This window comes from Arachis hypogaea, chromosome 14 (genome assembly GCF_003086295.3).
Source record: "Arachis hypogaea cultivar Tifrunner chromosome 14, arahy.Tifrunner.gnm2.J5K5, whole genome shotgun sequence".
Lineage (NCBI taxonomy): Eukaryota > Viridiplantae > Streptophyta > Magnoliopsida > Fabales > Fabaceae > Arachis > Arachis hypogaea.
In genome coordinates, this window is record NC_092049.1 from 65,434,929 (window position 1) to 65,450,732 (window position 15,804).

General features: G+C 39.4%; 1 non-coding gene across 1 annotated transcript; it reads right to left on the reverse strand.

Moving 5' to 3' along the window:
* Window positions 1-8,404: 8,404 nt before the first annotated feature.
* On the reverse strand, window positions 8,405-8,512 carry LOC112746689 (small nucleolar RNA R71). The gene has a single exon (XR_003174559.1). It is a non-coding gene; the product is annotated as a small nucleolar RNA R71 (small nucleolar RNA).
* Between the last annotated feature and the right edge of the window lie 7,292 nt (window positions 8,513-15,804).

The following is a 15,804-nucleotide window of genomic DNA, read 5'->3' on the forward strand; positions in this document are numbered from 1 at the left end:
TTGATGTGGACAGAGGAGAGTTGATCCTTCAACTGAATGAGGACAACCTTGTATTTAAAACTCAAGGATCTCCTTCTGTAACCATGGAGAGGAAGCATGAAAAGCATCTCTCACTGCAGAGTCAACCAAAGCCCCACAGTCAAACTCTAAGTTTGGTGTTGGGAGGTTCCAACCTTGTTCTGATTATCTGTGAGGCTCCATGAGGGCTCACTGTCAAGCAATTGACATTAAAGAAGCGCTTGTTGGGAGGCAACCCAATGTTATTTTATTATATCTATTTTATATTTTTTTTATTATTTCGTGTTTTATTAGGTTAATGATCATGTGGAGTCACAAAAACTACTGAAAATTCAAAAACAAAATGAAAAACAGCATTAAAAATAGCACACCCTGGAAGAGGAGCATTTTGGCGTTTAACACCAAAAACAAGCATCTACCTGGCGTTAAACGCTAGAAACAGGCTACATTTGGGCGTTTAACGCCAGAAACAGGCAGCAGTCTGGCGTTAAATGCCAGAATTGCACAGCAAGGGCGTTTTACACGCCTAATTAGAACAGGGATGTTAAGTCCTTGGCCCCACTAGATCTGTGGACCCCACAGGATCCCCTCAAGATCTGTGGACCCCACAGGATCCCCACCACTTCTTCTCTCCTCTTCACACCTTTTCATAACTTTCTTCCCCAAATACCCTTCATCAATCACCTCAATCACTCTTCCCCATCACCTCTTCACCATTCACATCCACCCACTCTTCCCCATAAACCCCACCTACCTACAAAATTCAAACTCTTTTCGCTCCCAAACCCAACCCTAATGGCCGAACCCCTCATCACTCCTTTAATTTCACACAACACAGCCCTCTCTTCTCCCCCTTGGCCGAATACACCCTCTCCCTCCATCTCCTCCTTCTATTTCTTCTTCTCCTTCTTTCTTTCTTCTTTTGCTCGGGGACGAGCAAATATTTTAGGTTTGGTGTGGTAAAAAAGCATTACTTTTTGTTTTTCTATAACCAGTAATGGCACCTAAGGCCAGAGAAACCTCAAAAAAGAGGAAAGGGAAGGCAATTGCTTCCACCTCTGAGCCATGGGAGATGGAGAGATTCATCTCAAAGGTCCATCAAGATAACTTCTATGAAGTTGTGGCCAAGAAGAAAGTGATCCCTGAGGTTCCTTTCAAGCTTAGAAAGAATGAGTATCCAGAGATCCGACTTGAGATCCAAAGAAGAGGTTGGGAAGTTCTCACCAACCCCATTCAACAAGTCGGGATCTTAATAGTTCAAGAGTTCTATGCAAACGCATAGATTACTAGGAACCATGATCAAAGTGTGAACCCGAATCCAAAGCATTGGCTTACCATGGTTCGGAGAAAATACTTAGATTTCAGTCCGAAAAATGTAAGGCTGGCGTTCAACTTGCCAATGATGGAAGAAAACGCACGCCCCTACACTAGAAGCGTCAACTTTGATCAAAGGTTGGACCAAGTCCTCATGGACATATGTGTAGAAGGAGCTCAATGGAAAATTGACTCAAGAGGCAAGCCGGTTCAATTGAGGAGACTGGACCTTAACCTTGTAGCTAGAGGATGGTTGGAGTTTATTCAACGCTCAATCATTCCTACTAGCAATCGGTCTGAAGTTACTATAGATCGGGCCATTATGATCCATAGTATCATGATAGGGGAGGAAGTAGAGGTTCATGAGATTATACCTCAAGAGCTCTACAAGGTGGCTGACAAGTCATCCACCTTGGCAAGGTTAGCCATTCCTCACCTCATTTGCCACCTATGCAATTTGGCTGGGGTTGACATAGAGGGAGACATGCTCATTGAAGAGGATAAGCCCATCACTAAGAAAAGAATGGAGCAAACAAGAGATCATGGACCTCAACAAGAGCATGAGGAAATTCCTCACCATGAAATCCCTGAGATACCTCAGGGGATGCACTTTCCTCCACATAATTATTGGGAGCAAATCAACACTTCCCTAGGAGAATTAAGCTCCAACATTGGATAACTAAGGATGGAGCACCAAGAGCACTCCATCATCCTCCATGAGATTAGAGAAGATCAAAGAGCTATGAGGGAGGAGCAACAAAGACAAGGAAGAGACATAAAGGAGCTCAAGAGCACCATTGGTTCTTCAAGAAGAGGAAGACGCCACCCTCACTAAGGCGGACCCATTCCTTAATCTCCTTGTTCTTATTTTCCTATTTTTTGGTTTTTGAGCCTTATGTTTTATTTATGTTTGTGTCTTTATTACATGATTATTAGTGTTTCAAGTGTCTATGTCTTAAAGCTATGAATGTCTTATGACTCCATCACCTCTCTTAAAAGAAAAATATTCTAAAAACAAAAGAACAAGAAGTACAGGGTTTAGAATTCATCCTTGAAACTAGTTTAATTATTTTGATGTGGTGACAATACTTTTTGTTTTCTGAATGAATGCTTGAACAGTGCATATGTCTTTTGAATTTGTTGTTTATGAATGTTAAATATGTTGGCTCATGAAAGAATGATGAAAAGGAGACATGTTATTTGATAATCTGAAAAATCATAAAAATGATTCTTGAAGCAAGAAAAAGCAGTGAAGAACAGAGCTTGCAAAAAAAAAAGCGAAAGAAAAAGAAAAAAATGGCGAAAAATATAAAAGAAAGGAAAAGAAAAAGCAAGCAGAAAAAAACAATATCCCTTAAAACCAAAAGGCAAGGGTAATAAAAAGGATCCAAGGCTTTGAGCATTAGTGGATAGGAGGGCCTAAAGGAATAAAATCCTGGCCTAAGCAGCAAAACCAATCTGTCTCGAACCATGTGCTTGTGGCGTGTAGGTGTCAAGTGAAAACTTGAGACTGAGCGGTTAAAGTCAAGGTCCAAAGCAAAAAAAGAGTGTGCTTAAGAACCTTGGACACCTCTAATTGGGGACTCTAGCAAAGCTGAGTCACAATCTGAAAAGGTTTACCCAGTTATGTGTCTGTGGCATTTATGTGTCCAGTGGTAATACTGGAAAACAAAGTGCTTAGGGCCACGGCCAAGACTCATAAAGTAACTGTGTTCAAGAATCAACATACTGAACTAGGAAAATCAATAACACTATCTGAATTCTAAGTTCCTATAGATGCCAATCATTCTGAATTTCAATGGATAAAGTGAGATGCCAAAACTATTCAAGAGGCAAAAAGCTACTAGTCCCGCTCATCTGATTGGAGCTAAGTTTCATTGATATTTTGGAATTTATAGTATATTCTCTTCTTTTTATCCTATGTGATTTTCAGTTGCTTGGGGACAAGCAACAATTTAAGTTTGGTGTTGTGATGAGCGGATAATTTATACGCTTTTTGGCATTATTTTTACATAGTTTTTAGTATAATTTGGTTAGTTTTTAATATATTTTTATTAGTTTTTAATTAAAAATCACATTTCTAGACTTTACTATGAGTTTATGTGTTTTTCTGTGATTTCAGGTATTTTCTTGCTGAAATTGAGGGACTTGAGCAAAAATCAGATTCAAAGGTTGAAGAAGGACTGCAAATGCTGTTGGATTCTGACCTCCTTAAACTCAAAGTGGATTTTTTGGAGCTACAAAACTCCAAATGGCACGCTCTCAATTGCGTTGAAAAGTAGACATCCAGGACTTTCCAGCCATATATAATAGTCTACACTTTGCCTGAGTTTAGACGACAAAAACTGGCATTCAATGCCAGTTTCATGCTGCTTTCTGGAGTTAAACGCCAGAAACAGGTTGCAAAGTGGAGTTAAACGCCAGAAACAGGTTACAAACTGGCATTCAACTCCAAGAGAAGCCTCTACACGTGTAAAGCTCATTCCTCAGCCCAAACACACACCAAGTGGGCCCCAGAAGTGGATTTCTGCGTTATTTACTCATTTCTATAAACCCTAGTAACTAGTTTAGTATAAATAGAACTTTTTACTATTTATTTACATCCTTTGTTCATCTTGGGATATTTAGTTCTTAGATCATGGGGGCTGGCCTCTCGGCCATGCCTGGACCTTGTTCTTATGTATTTTCAACGGTAGAGTTTCTACACACCATAGATTAAGGTGTGGAGCTCTGCTGTTCCTCATGAATTAATGCAAAGTACTATTGTTTTTCTATTCAATTCAAGCTTATTCCTATTCTAAGATATTCATTCGCACCCAAGAACATGATGAATTTGATGATTATGTGACGCTCATCACCATTCTCACCTATGAACGCGTGCCTGACAACCACTTACTTTCTACATGAAGATGAGATAGAATGAGTATCTCTTAGATATCTAACACAGGGGACCGAGTTCGAGATATTAGAATCTTTGTGGTATAAGTTAGAATCCATGGACGGCCATTCCTGAGATCCGGGAAGTCTAAACCTTGTCTGTGGTATTTCGAGTAGGATCTGGGAAGGGATGGCTGTGACTAGCTTCAAACTCGTGAGTGCTGGGCGTAGTGATAGACGCAAAAGGATAGTAAATCCTATTCCAGTATGATCGACAACCAACACATGATTAGCCATGCAGTGACAGCACATTGGACCATTTTCACAGAGAGGATGGTGATGAGCGGATAATTTATACGCTTTTTGACATTATTTTTAGTATGTTTTTAGTAGAATCTAGTTACTTTTAGGGATGTTTTCATTAGTTTTTATGTTAAATTCACATTTATGGAATTTACTATGAGTTTGTGTGTTTTTCTATGATTTCAGGTACTTTCTGGCTGAAATTGAGGGACTTGAGCAAAAATCAGATTCAGAGGTTGAAGAAGGACTGCTGATGCTGTTGGATTCTGACCTCCCTGCACTCAAAATGGATTTTATGGAGCTACAAAACTCAAAATGGCGCGCTTCCAATTGCGTTGGAAAGTATACATCCAGGGCTTTCCAGAAATATATAATAGTCCATACTTTGCCCAAGGTTAGACGACGCAAACTGGCGTTCAAAGCAAGCTCTCTGCCCAATTCTGGAGTTCAGCGCCAGAAATGGATCAAAAACCAGAGTTGAACGCCAGAAATGGATCAAAACCTGGCGTTCAACTCCACAAATGGCCTCTGCACGTGGAAATTTAAGGCTCAGCCCAAGCACACACCAAGTGGGCCCCGGAAATGGATTTTTGCATCAATTACTTACTTCTGTAAACCCTAGTAGCTAGTTTATTATAAATAGAACTTTTTATCATTGTATTCGTAGTCTTGGTTACTTCCGTTCCCCTCTGGGGCCGAGACCAATGAACTCCATTATCACTTATGTATTTTCAACGGTAGAGTTTCTACACTCCATAGATTAAGGTGTGGAGCTCTACTGTTCCTCAAAGATTAATGCAAAGTACTACTGTTTTCTATTGAATTCATCCTATTTCGCTTCTAAGATATTCATTCGCACTTCAACCTGAATGTGATGAACGTGACAATCATCATCATTCCCTATGAACGCGTGCCTGACAACCACTTCCGTTCTACATTAGATTGAATGAGTATCTCTTAGATCTCTTAATCAGAATCTTCGTGGTGTAAGCTAGAATGATGGCGGCATTCAAGAGAATCCGGAAAGTCTAAACCTTGTCTGTGGTATTCCGAGTAGGATTCAATGATTGAATGACTGTGACGAGCTTCAAACTCGCGATTGCTGGGCGTAGTGACAGACGCAAAAGGATAGTAAATCCTATTCCAGCAGGATCGAGAACCGACAGATACATAGCCGTGCCGTGACAGGGTGCGTTGACCATTTTCACTGAGAGGATAAGATGAAACCATTGACAAGGGTGATGCCTCCAGACGATTAGCCGTGCCGTAATAGGGCATTTGGATCATTTTCCCGAGAGAAGACCGAAAGTAGCCATTGACAATGGTGATGTATCACAAAAAGCCAGCCATGGAAAGGAGTAAGACTGATTGGATGAAGATAGCAGGAAAGCAGAGGTTCAGAGGAACGAAAGCATCTCTATTCGCTTATCTGAAATTCTCACCAATGAATTACATAAGTATTTCTATCCCTATTTTATTAATTATTTTCGAAAACTCCATTACTATTTTATATCCGCCTGACTGAGATTTACAAGGTGACCATAGCTTGCTTCATACCAACAATCTCCGTGGGATTCGACCCTTACTCACGTAAGGTATTACTTGGACGACCCAGTGCACTTGCTGGTTAGTTGTGCGAAGTTGTGAACCATGGTATTGGCATCATGTTTTTGGCGCCATTACCAGGGAAAGAAAGAGCGATGAATTTTACATAATCAAAGTGTAATCACAATTTCTGCGCACCAAGTTTTTGGCGCCGTTGCCGGGGATTGTTCGAGTTTGGACAACTGACGGTTCATCTTGTTGCTCAGATTAGGAAATTTTCTTTTTGTTTTCTTTTCAAAAATTCTTCAAAAATCTTTCAAAAATTTTCTCCTTTGTTTTCGAAAAAATTTTAAAAATAATAAAAATGTTTTCAAAAATATATTTTTCTTCAAAATTTTTAAGAATGAATTCTAGTGTTTCATATAACATGTTTTAGCTTGGCTGGCTATTAAGCCATATCTAATTCCCAGGATTTTGATTGAGGACTATGAATTCATTGCTTCCTTTTTCCCAAATATTTTCGAAAAAAATTAAAAGAAAATACAAAAAAAATCATAAAATCATAAAAATCAAAAATATTTTTGTGTTTCTTGTTTGAGTCTTGAGTCATGTTATAAGTTTAGTGTCAATTGCATGTGCATCTTGCATTTTTTTCGAAAACTCTCATGCATTCATAGTGTTCTTCATGATCTTCAAGTTGTTCTTGGTAAGTCTTCTTGTTTGATCTTTGCATTTGCATGTTTTGTGTCTTTTCTTGTTTTTCATATGCATTCTTGAATTCTTAGTGTCTAAGCATTAAAGAATTCTAAGTTTGGTGTCTTGCATGTTTTCTTTGCATTAAAAATTTTTCAAAAATATGTTCTTGATGTTGTTCATCATGATCTTCATCGTGTTCTTGGTGTTCGTCTTGACATTCATAGCATACTTGCATGCATTCATTGTTTTGATCCAAAATTCTCATGCATTGCATCCTTTTTCTTGTTTTTCTCTCTCATCATAAAAATTCAAAAATCAAAAAATATCTTTCCCTTTTTCTCTCATCAAATTCGAAAATTTGGATTGACTTTTTCAAAAATTTTTAAAAATCAAGTTGTTTCTCATGAGTCAAATCAAATTTTCAATTTGAAAATCTTATCTTTTTCAAAATCTTTTTCAAAAATCAAATCTTTTTCAAATTTCTTAGTTATTTTCGAAAATTCCAAAAATATTTTTCAAAAATCTTTTTCTTATTTTATCTCATAATTTTCGAAAATAACATCATCAATTAATGTTTTGATTCAAAAATTTCAAGTTTGTTACTTGCTTGTTAAGAACGATTCAAACTTTGAGTTCTAGAATCATATCTTGTGATTTCTTGTGAATCAAGTCATTAATTGTGATTTTAAAAATCAAATCTTTTTCAAAAACTAATTTCAAAAATATCTTCTTATCTTATCTTTTTCAAAAATTTGATTTCAAAATATCTTTTCTAACTTCCTAACTTCTTATCTTTTCAAAATTGATTTTCAAATTTGTTTCAACTACCTAACTAACTCTCTCTCTCTAATTTTTGAAAATATCTTCCCTCTTTTTCAAAATTTCTTTTTAAACTAATTATTTTATTTTTTATTTGAATTTTTGAAAAACTACTAACCTTTTTCAAAAACTATTTTCAAAAATCACTAACTCTTTTTCAAAAATAATTTTCGAAAATCCTCTCCCTCTATCATCTTATTCTATTTGTTTATTCATCTACTAACATCTCTCCTCACTCACAAAAAAAAAAGAGAGGATCTCTATTATTATTATTTTTCTGTGCCCTCTTCTTTGTCATATGAGCAGGAGCAAGGACAAGAATATTCTTGTTGAAGCAGATCCAGAACCTGAAAGGACTCTGAAGAGGAAACTAAGAGAAGCTGAATTACAACAAACCAGTAAGCACCTGTCAGAAATTATCAAACAGGAAAAGGAGATGGCAGCTGAAAATAATAATAATGCAAGAAGAATGCTTGGTGACTTTACTGCACCTAATTCCAATTTACATGGAAGAAGCATCTCCATTCCTGCCATTGGAGCAAACAACTTTGAGCTGAAACCTCAGCTAGTTTCTTTGATGCAGCAGAACTGCAAGTTTCATGGACTTCCATCTGAAGATCCTTTTCAGTTCTTAACTGAATTCTTGCAGATATGTGATACTGTTAAGACTAATGGAGTAGATCCTGAAGTCTACAGGCTCGTGCTTTTCCCTTTTTTTGTAAGAGACAGAGCTAGAATATGGTTGGATTCTCAACCTAAAGACAGCCTGAACTCTTGGGATAAGCTGGTCAAGGCTTTCTTAGCCAAGTTCTTTCCTCCTCAAAAGCTGAGCAAGCTTAGAGTGGATGTTCAAACCTTGAGACAGAAGGAAGGTGAATCCCTCTATGAAGCTTGGGAGAGATACAAAGGACTGACCAAAAAGTGTCCTTCTGACATGCTTTCAGAATGGACCATCCTGAACATATTCTATGATGGTCTGTCTGACTTAGCTAAGATGTGATTGGATACTTCTGCAGGTGGATCCATTCACCTAAAGAAAATGCCTGCAGAAGCCCAAGAACTCATTGACATGGTTGCTAATAACCAGTTTATGTATACTTCTGAGAGGAATCCTGTGAGTAATGGGACGCCTATGAAGAAGGGAGTTCTTGAAGTTGATACTCTGAATGCCATATTGGCTCAAAACAAAATATTGACTCAGCAAGTCAATATGATTTCTCAGAGTCTGAATGGAATGCAAGCTGCATCCAACAGTACTCAAGAGGCTTCTCCTGAACAAGAAGCTTATGATCCTGAGAACCTTGCAATAGCAGAGGTGAATTACTTAGGTGAACCTTATGGAAACACCTATAACTCATCATGGAGAAATCATTCAAATTTCTCATGGAACGATCAAAAGCCTCAACAAGGCTTTAATAATGGTGGAAGAAACAGGTTTAGCAATAGCAAGCCTTTTTCCATCATCCACTCAGCAACAGACAGAGAATTCTGAACAAAATACCTCTAATTTGGCAAGCTTAGTCTCTGATCTGTCCAAGGCCACTGTAAGTTTCATAAATAAAACAAGGTCCTCCATTAGAAATTTGGAAGCACAAGTGGGCCAGCTGAGTAAGAGGATCACTGAAATCCCTCCTAGTACTCTCCCAAGCAATACAGAAGAGAACCCAAAAGGAGAGTGCAAGGCCATTGACATAAGCACCATGGCCGAACCTGTAAGGGAAGGAGAGGACGTGAATCCCAAGGAGGAAGACCTCCTGGGACGTCCAGTGATCAATAAGGAGCTTCCCTCTGAGGAACCAAAGGACTCTGAGACTCATCTAGAGACCATAGAGATTCCATTGAACCTCTTTATGCCCTTCATGAGCTCTGATGAGTATTCCTCTTCTGAAGAGAATGAGGATGTTACTGAAGAGCAAACTACCAAGTTTCTTGGTGCAATCATGAAGCTGAATGCCAAATTATTTGGTATTGAAACTTAGGAAGATGAACCTCCCTTGTTCACCAATGAACTAAGTGATCTGGATCAACTGACATTGCCTCAGAAGAGACAGGATCCTGGAAAGTTCATAATACCTTGTACCATAGGCACCATGATCTTTAAGGCTCTGTGTGACCTTGGTTCAGGAATAAACCTCATGCCCCTCTCTATAACAGAGAAACTGGGAATCTATAGGGTGCAAGCTGCTAAAATCTCATTAGAGATGGCAGGCAATTCAAGAAAACAGGCTTATGGACAAGTAGAGGACGTGTTAGTAAAGGTTGAAGGCCTTTACATCCCTGCTGATTTCATAGTCCTGGATACTGGAAAGGAAGAGGATAAATCCATCATCCTAGGAAGACCTTTCCTAGCCACAGCAAGAGCTGTGATTGATGTGGACAGAGGAGAATTAATCCTTCAATTGAATGAGGGCAACCTTGTGTTTACAACTCAAGGATCTCTCTCTGCATCCATGGAGAGGAAACAGAAAAAGCTTCTCTCAAAGCAGAGTCAACCAAAGCCCCCACAGTCAGACTCTAAGTTTGGTGTTGGGAGGCCACAACCAAACTCTAAGTTTGGTGTTGAACTCCCATATCCAAACTCTAAGTTTGGTGTTGGAGAGTCTCAACCACGCTCTGAACATCTGTGAGGCTCCATGAGAGCCCACTGTCAAGCTATTGACATTAAAGAAGCGCTTGTTGGGAGGCAACCCAATGTTTATTTATCTAACTATATTTTTGTTTTTCATGTTTTCTTAGGTTCATGATCATGTGGAGTCACAAAATAAATATAAAAATTGGAAACGGAATCAAAAACAGCAGAAGAAAAATCACACCCTGGAGGAAGCACCTGCCTGGCGTTCAACGCCAGAAGAGAGCATGGTTCTGGCGCTGAACGCCCAGAACAAGCATGGTTCTGGCGTTCAACGCCAGAAATGGCAACAAATGGGCGTTGAACGCCCAAAATGGGCACCAACCTGGCGCTGAACGCCCAGAGTTGTGTGCAAAGGCATTTTACATGCCTAATTGGTGCAGGGATGCAAATCCTTGACACCTCAGGATCTGTGGACACCACAGGATCATCTCAGGATCTGTGAATCCCACAGGATCCCCACCCAACTCACCCTCTCTCTCTCCATTCATGATCATCCCTTCTGTTCTCCATTTACCACTCACATCCATACACACATCCCTCCATCTCCTCCATATCTTCTTCTTCTTCTATTCTTTCTTCTTTTGCTCGAGGGCGAGCAACATTCTAAGTTTGGTATGGTAAAAGCATAAGCTTTTTGTTTTTCCATTACCATTGATGGCACCTAAACCTCTAAAAGAGGGGAAGGGAAGACAAAGGCTTCCACCTCCGAGTCATGGGAGATGGAAAGATTCATCTCAATGGTCTATAGCTCAGTGGTAGAACATGTGGCTGCAAATCAAGAGATCCCTGAGATACCTCAGGGGATGCACTTCCCTCCACATAAATATTAGGAGCAAATCAACACCTCCCTAGGAGAATTGAGTTCCAATATGGGACAACTAAGGGTGGAACATCAAGAGCACTCCATCATCCTTCATGAAATAAGAGAAGATCAAAAAGCAATGAGGGAGGAGCAACAAAGACAAGGAAGAGACATAGAAGAGCTCAAGGACATCATTGGTTCCTCAAGAAGGAAACGCCACCATCACTAAGGTGGATTCATTCCTTGTTCTTATTTCTTCTGCTTTTCATTTTCTATGTTATGTGCTTATCTATGTTTGTGTCTTCATTACATGATCATTAGTAGTTAGTAACCATGTCTTAAAGTTATGAATGTCCTATGAATCCATCACCTCTCTTAAATGAAAACTGTTTTAATTCAAAAGAACAAGAAGTACATGAGTTTTGAATTTATCCTTGAACTTAGCTTAATTATATTGATGTGGTGACAATGCTTCTTGTTTTCTGAATGTATGCTTGAACAGTGCATATGTCTTTTGAAGTTGTTGTTTAAGAATGTTAAAAAATGTTGGCTCTTGAAAGAATGATGACTAGGAGACATGTTTATTGATAATTTGAAAAATCATAAAAATGATTCTTGAAGCAAGAAAAAGCAGCAAAGAACAAAGCTTGCAGAAAAAAAAATAGGCAAAGAAAAAAAAATAGAAAGAAAAAGCAAGCAGAAAAAGCCAAAAGCTCTTAAAACCAAGAGGCAAGAGCAAAAAGCCAATAACCCTTAAAACCAAAAGGCAAGGGCAAATAAAAAGGATCCCAAGGCTTTGAGCATCAGTGGATAGGAGGGCCTAAAGGAATAAAATCCTGGCCTAAGCGGCTAAACCAAGCTGTCCCTACCCATGTGCTTGTGGCGTGAAGGTGTCAAGTGAAAACTTGAGACTGAGTGGTTAAAGTCAATGTCCAAAGCAAAAACAAAAAAAAAAGAGTGTGCTTAAGAACCCTGGACACCTCTAATTGGGGACTTTAGCAAAGCTGAGTCACAATCTGAAAAGGTTCACCCAATTATGTGTCTGTGGCATTTATGTATCCGGTGGTAATACTGGAAAACAAAGTGCTTAGGGCCACGGCCAAGACTCATAAAATAGCTGTGTTCAAGAATCATCATACTGAACTAGGAGAATCAATAACACTATCTGAACTCTGAGTTCCTATAGATGCCAATCATTCTGAACTTCAACGGATAAAGTGAGATGCCAAAACTATTCAAGAGGCAAAAAGCTATAAGTCCCGCTCATATGATTGAAGCTCTGTTTCATTGATAGTTTGGAATTTATAGTATATTCTCTTCTTTTTATCCTATTTGATTTTCAGTTGCTTGGGGACAAGCAACAATTTAAGTTTGGTGTTGTGATGAGCGGATAATTTATACGCTTTTTGACATTGTTTTTAACATGTTTTTAGTAGAATCTAGTTAATTTTAGGGATGTATTCATTTGTTTTTATGTTAAATTCACATTTCTGGACTTTACTATGAGTTTGTGTGTTTTTCTGTGATTTCAGGTACTTTATGGCTGAAATTGAGGGACTTGAGCAAAAATCAGATTCAGAGGTTGAAGAAGGACTACTCATGCTGTTGGATTCTGACCTCCCTGCACTCAAAATGGATTTTCTGGAGCTACAGAACTCATCATGGCGCGCTTCTAATTGCGTTGAAAAGCAGACATCCAGGGCTTTCCAGCAATATATAATAGTCCATACTTTGCCCAAGTTTAGACAACGCAAACTGGCGTTCAACGCCAGCTCTCTACCCAATTCTGGAGTTCAACGCCAGAAATGGATCAAAAACCAGAGTTGAACGCCAGAAATGGATCAAAACCTGGCGTTCAACTCCACAAATGGCCTCTGCACGTGGAAAGTTAAGGCTCAGCCCAAGCACACACCAAGTGGGCCCCGGAAGTGGATTTATGCATCAATTACTTACTTCTGTAAACTCTAGTAGCTAGTTTATTATAAATAGAACTTTTTATCATTGTATTCGTAGTCTTGGTTACTTCGGTTCCCCTCTGGGGCCGAGACCAATGAACTCCATTATCACTTATGTATTTTCAACGGTAGAGTTTCTACACTCCATAGATTAAGGTGTGGAGCTCTGCTGTTCCTCAAAGATTAATGCAAAGTACTACTGTTTTCTATTCAATTCACCCTATTTCGCTTCTAAGATATTCATTCGCACTTCAACCTGAATGTGATGAACGTGACAATCATCATCATTCCCTATGAACGCGTGCCTGACAACCACTTCCGTTCTATATTAGATTGAATGAGTATCTCTTAGATCTCTTAATCAGAATCTTCGTGGTGTAAGCTAGAATGATAGCGGCATTCAAGAGAATCCGGAAAGTCTAAACCTTGTCTGTGGTATTCCGAGTAGGATTCAATGATTGAATGACAGTGACGAGCTTCAAACTCGCGATTGCTGGGCATAGTGACAGACACAAAAGGATAGTATATCCTATTCCAGTAGGATCGAGAACCGACAGATGAATAGCCGTGCCGTGACAGGGTGCGTTGACCATTTTCACTGAGAGGATAAGATGAAACCATTGACAATGGTGATGCCTCCAGACGATTAGCCGTGCCGTGACAGGGCATTTGGATCATTTTCCCGAGAGAAGACCGAAAGTAGCCATTGACAATGGTGATGTATCACATAAAGCCAGCCATGGAAAGGAGTAAGACTGATTGGATGAAGATAGCAGGAAAGCAGAGGTTCAGAGGAACGAAAGCATCTCTATTCGCTTACCTGAAATTCTCACCAATGAATTACATAAGTATTTCTATCCCCATTTTATTAATTATTTTCGAAAACTCCATTACTATTTTATATCCGCCTGACTGAGATTTACAAGGTGACCATAGCTTGCTTCATACAAACAATCTCCGTGGGATTCGACCCTTACTCACGTAGGGTATTACTTGGACGACCCAGTGCACTTGCTGGTTAGTTGTGCGAAGTTGTGAACCATGGTATTGGCATCATGTTTTTGGCGCCATTACCAGGGAAAGAAAGAGCGATGAATTTTACATAATCAAAGTGTAATCACAATTTCTGCGCACCAGATGGGATGTAGCCATTGAAAACGGTGATACCCTACATACAGCTTGCCATGGAAGGGAGTAGGAATGATTGGATGAAGACAGTAGGAAAGCAGAGGTTCAGGAGGAACGAAAGCTTCGCTATACGCTTATCTGAAATTTTCACCAATGAATTACATAAGTATCTTTATCTTAGTTTATATTTTATTTATGTTTTTATTGTCAATTCACCATAACCATTTGAATCCGCCTGACTGAGATTTACAACGTGACCATAGCTTACTTCAAGCTGACAATCTCCGTGGGATCGACTCTTACTCACGTAAGGTTTATTACTTGGACGACCCAGTGCACTTGCTGGTTAGTTGTGCGAAGTTATGACAAAGTGTGATTCACGTTTGAGAGCACCAAGTCTTTGGCGCCATTGTTGATTATCGGAATTTTATGTACCAATAAGCATATTGAAATCAACATTGAGATCAACAACAGGGGTTGGTGACTTCTATGCAACCCACCAAGGAAAGTGATAGAGAGCTTGGTGAGGGAATTCTATGCTAACGCAGTACCTCAACCAGGGCAACAATATGGCTACATTAGCTATGTCAGGGGGAAGTCCATCGACTACAGCCCCTCTAGCATAGAAAGAATGCTAATCGTGAAGAGGACAAACTCCACTCGGAGCTATGAAGTAAGAATGAAGCAGCAAGACCCTGGGTTTGAGGAGATCCTGAATGAAATTTGTGTAATGCATGTGCATTGGATAAATGATAAGGATGGGATACCAAATCAATTGAGGAGAAGAGATTTGAGCCCCCAAGCTAGAGGGTGGCTAGAATTTGTGAGGAGGTCCCTAGTCCCCACATCCAACACTTCAGAGGTGACCAAGGAGAGAGCTGTGCTCATCTACAGCATCATGAAAGGAGAGAATATCAACGTGGGGGAGATGATTGCCAACAACATCAACAAAGTGCAGAAAAGCACCAGTGACAACACAAGGTTGGCATTCCCCATCTTTTCCAGAGGGATTCAACTGGGAACAATTGCAAGGAGATGTACACCAAACGAAGGGAGACCTACACCACCTGAGAGAAGATGTCAATCAACTCAAAGAAACTCAATAACAACAATGGAGCCAAATTAACCAAAACATTCAACAACTCCAAGGGGGTTTTGAGAACCTCAAGGAGCAGCAAGATCAAATTAACTGGGGAGAGATGCAAGGCAGCTTAAGAATGATTCTGAGACGACAATTACAACAAATGGAGAGTCTTGCTGAATTCAGACACCTTTATGAAGCAAGGACTGTAGCCAGAGGGGAATATGATTGCTATGCACAAACAAAGTTGAGCTACCTATGCGATGCAGTAGCTAACATGAACCCCAATTACCCCACCTATATGCAAAAATTGGAGGAACTCTGCTCAAGGCAAGAAGAAATAGCATACCAACACAAGGAGAATGTAAATTCTTACATGAGGAGGCTAGGATTTTGGAAGCCCAAGGATGCCAAAGCACAAGAAGGGTCCTCCAAGCCAGATGAAGGTGGCTCCTCCCCCTCCAAGAAGAAGGACAAAGGGAAGGGGCTAATGAACTAAAGATGAAGCTGCTCCAGGTTGTTGAGTCCCATGGTTGACATTTTCTAAATTCTGAAATCTTGTTTAAGCTTTTGCTTTATTTACTTTTTGAATAAATAATCATGCTAGGATAGTTTATGTTTTATGCTTATTTTT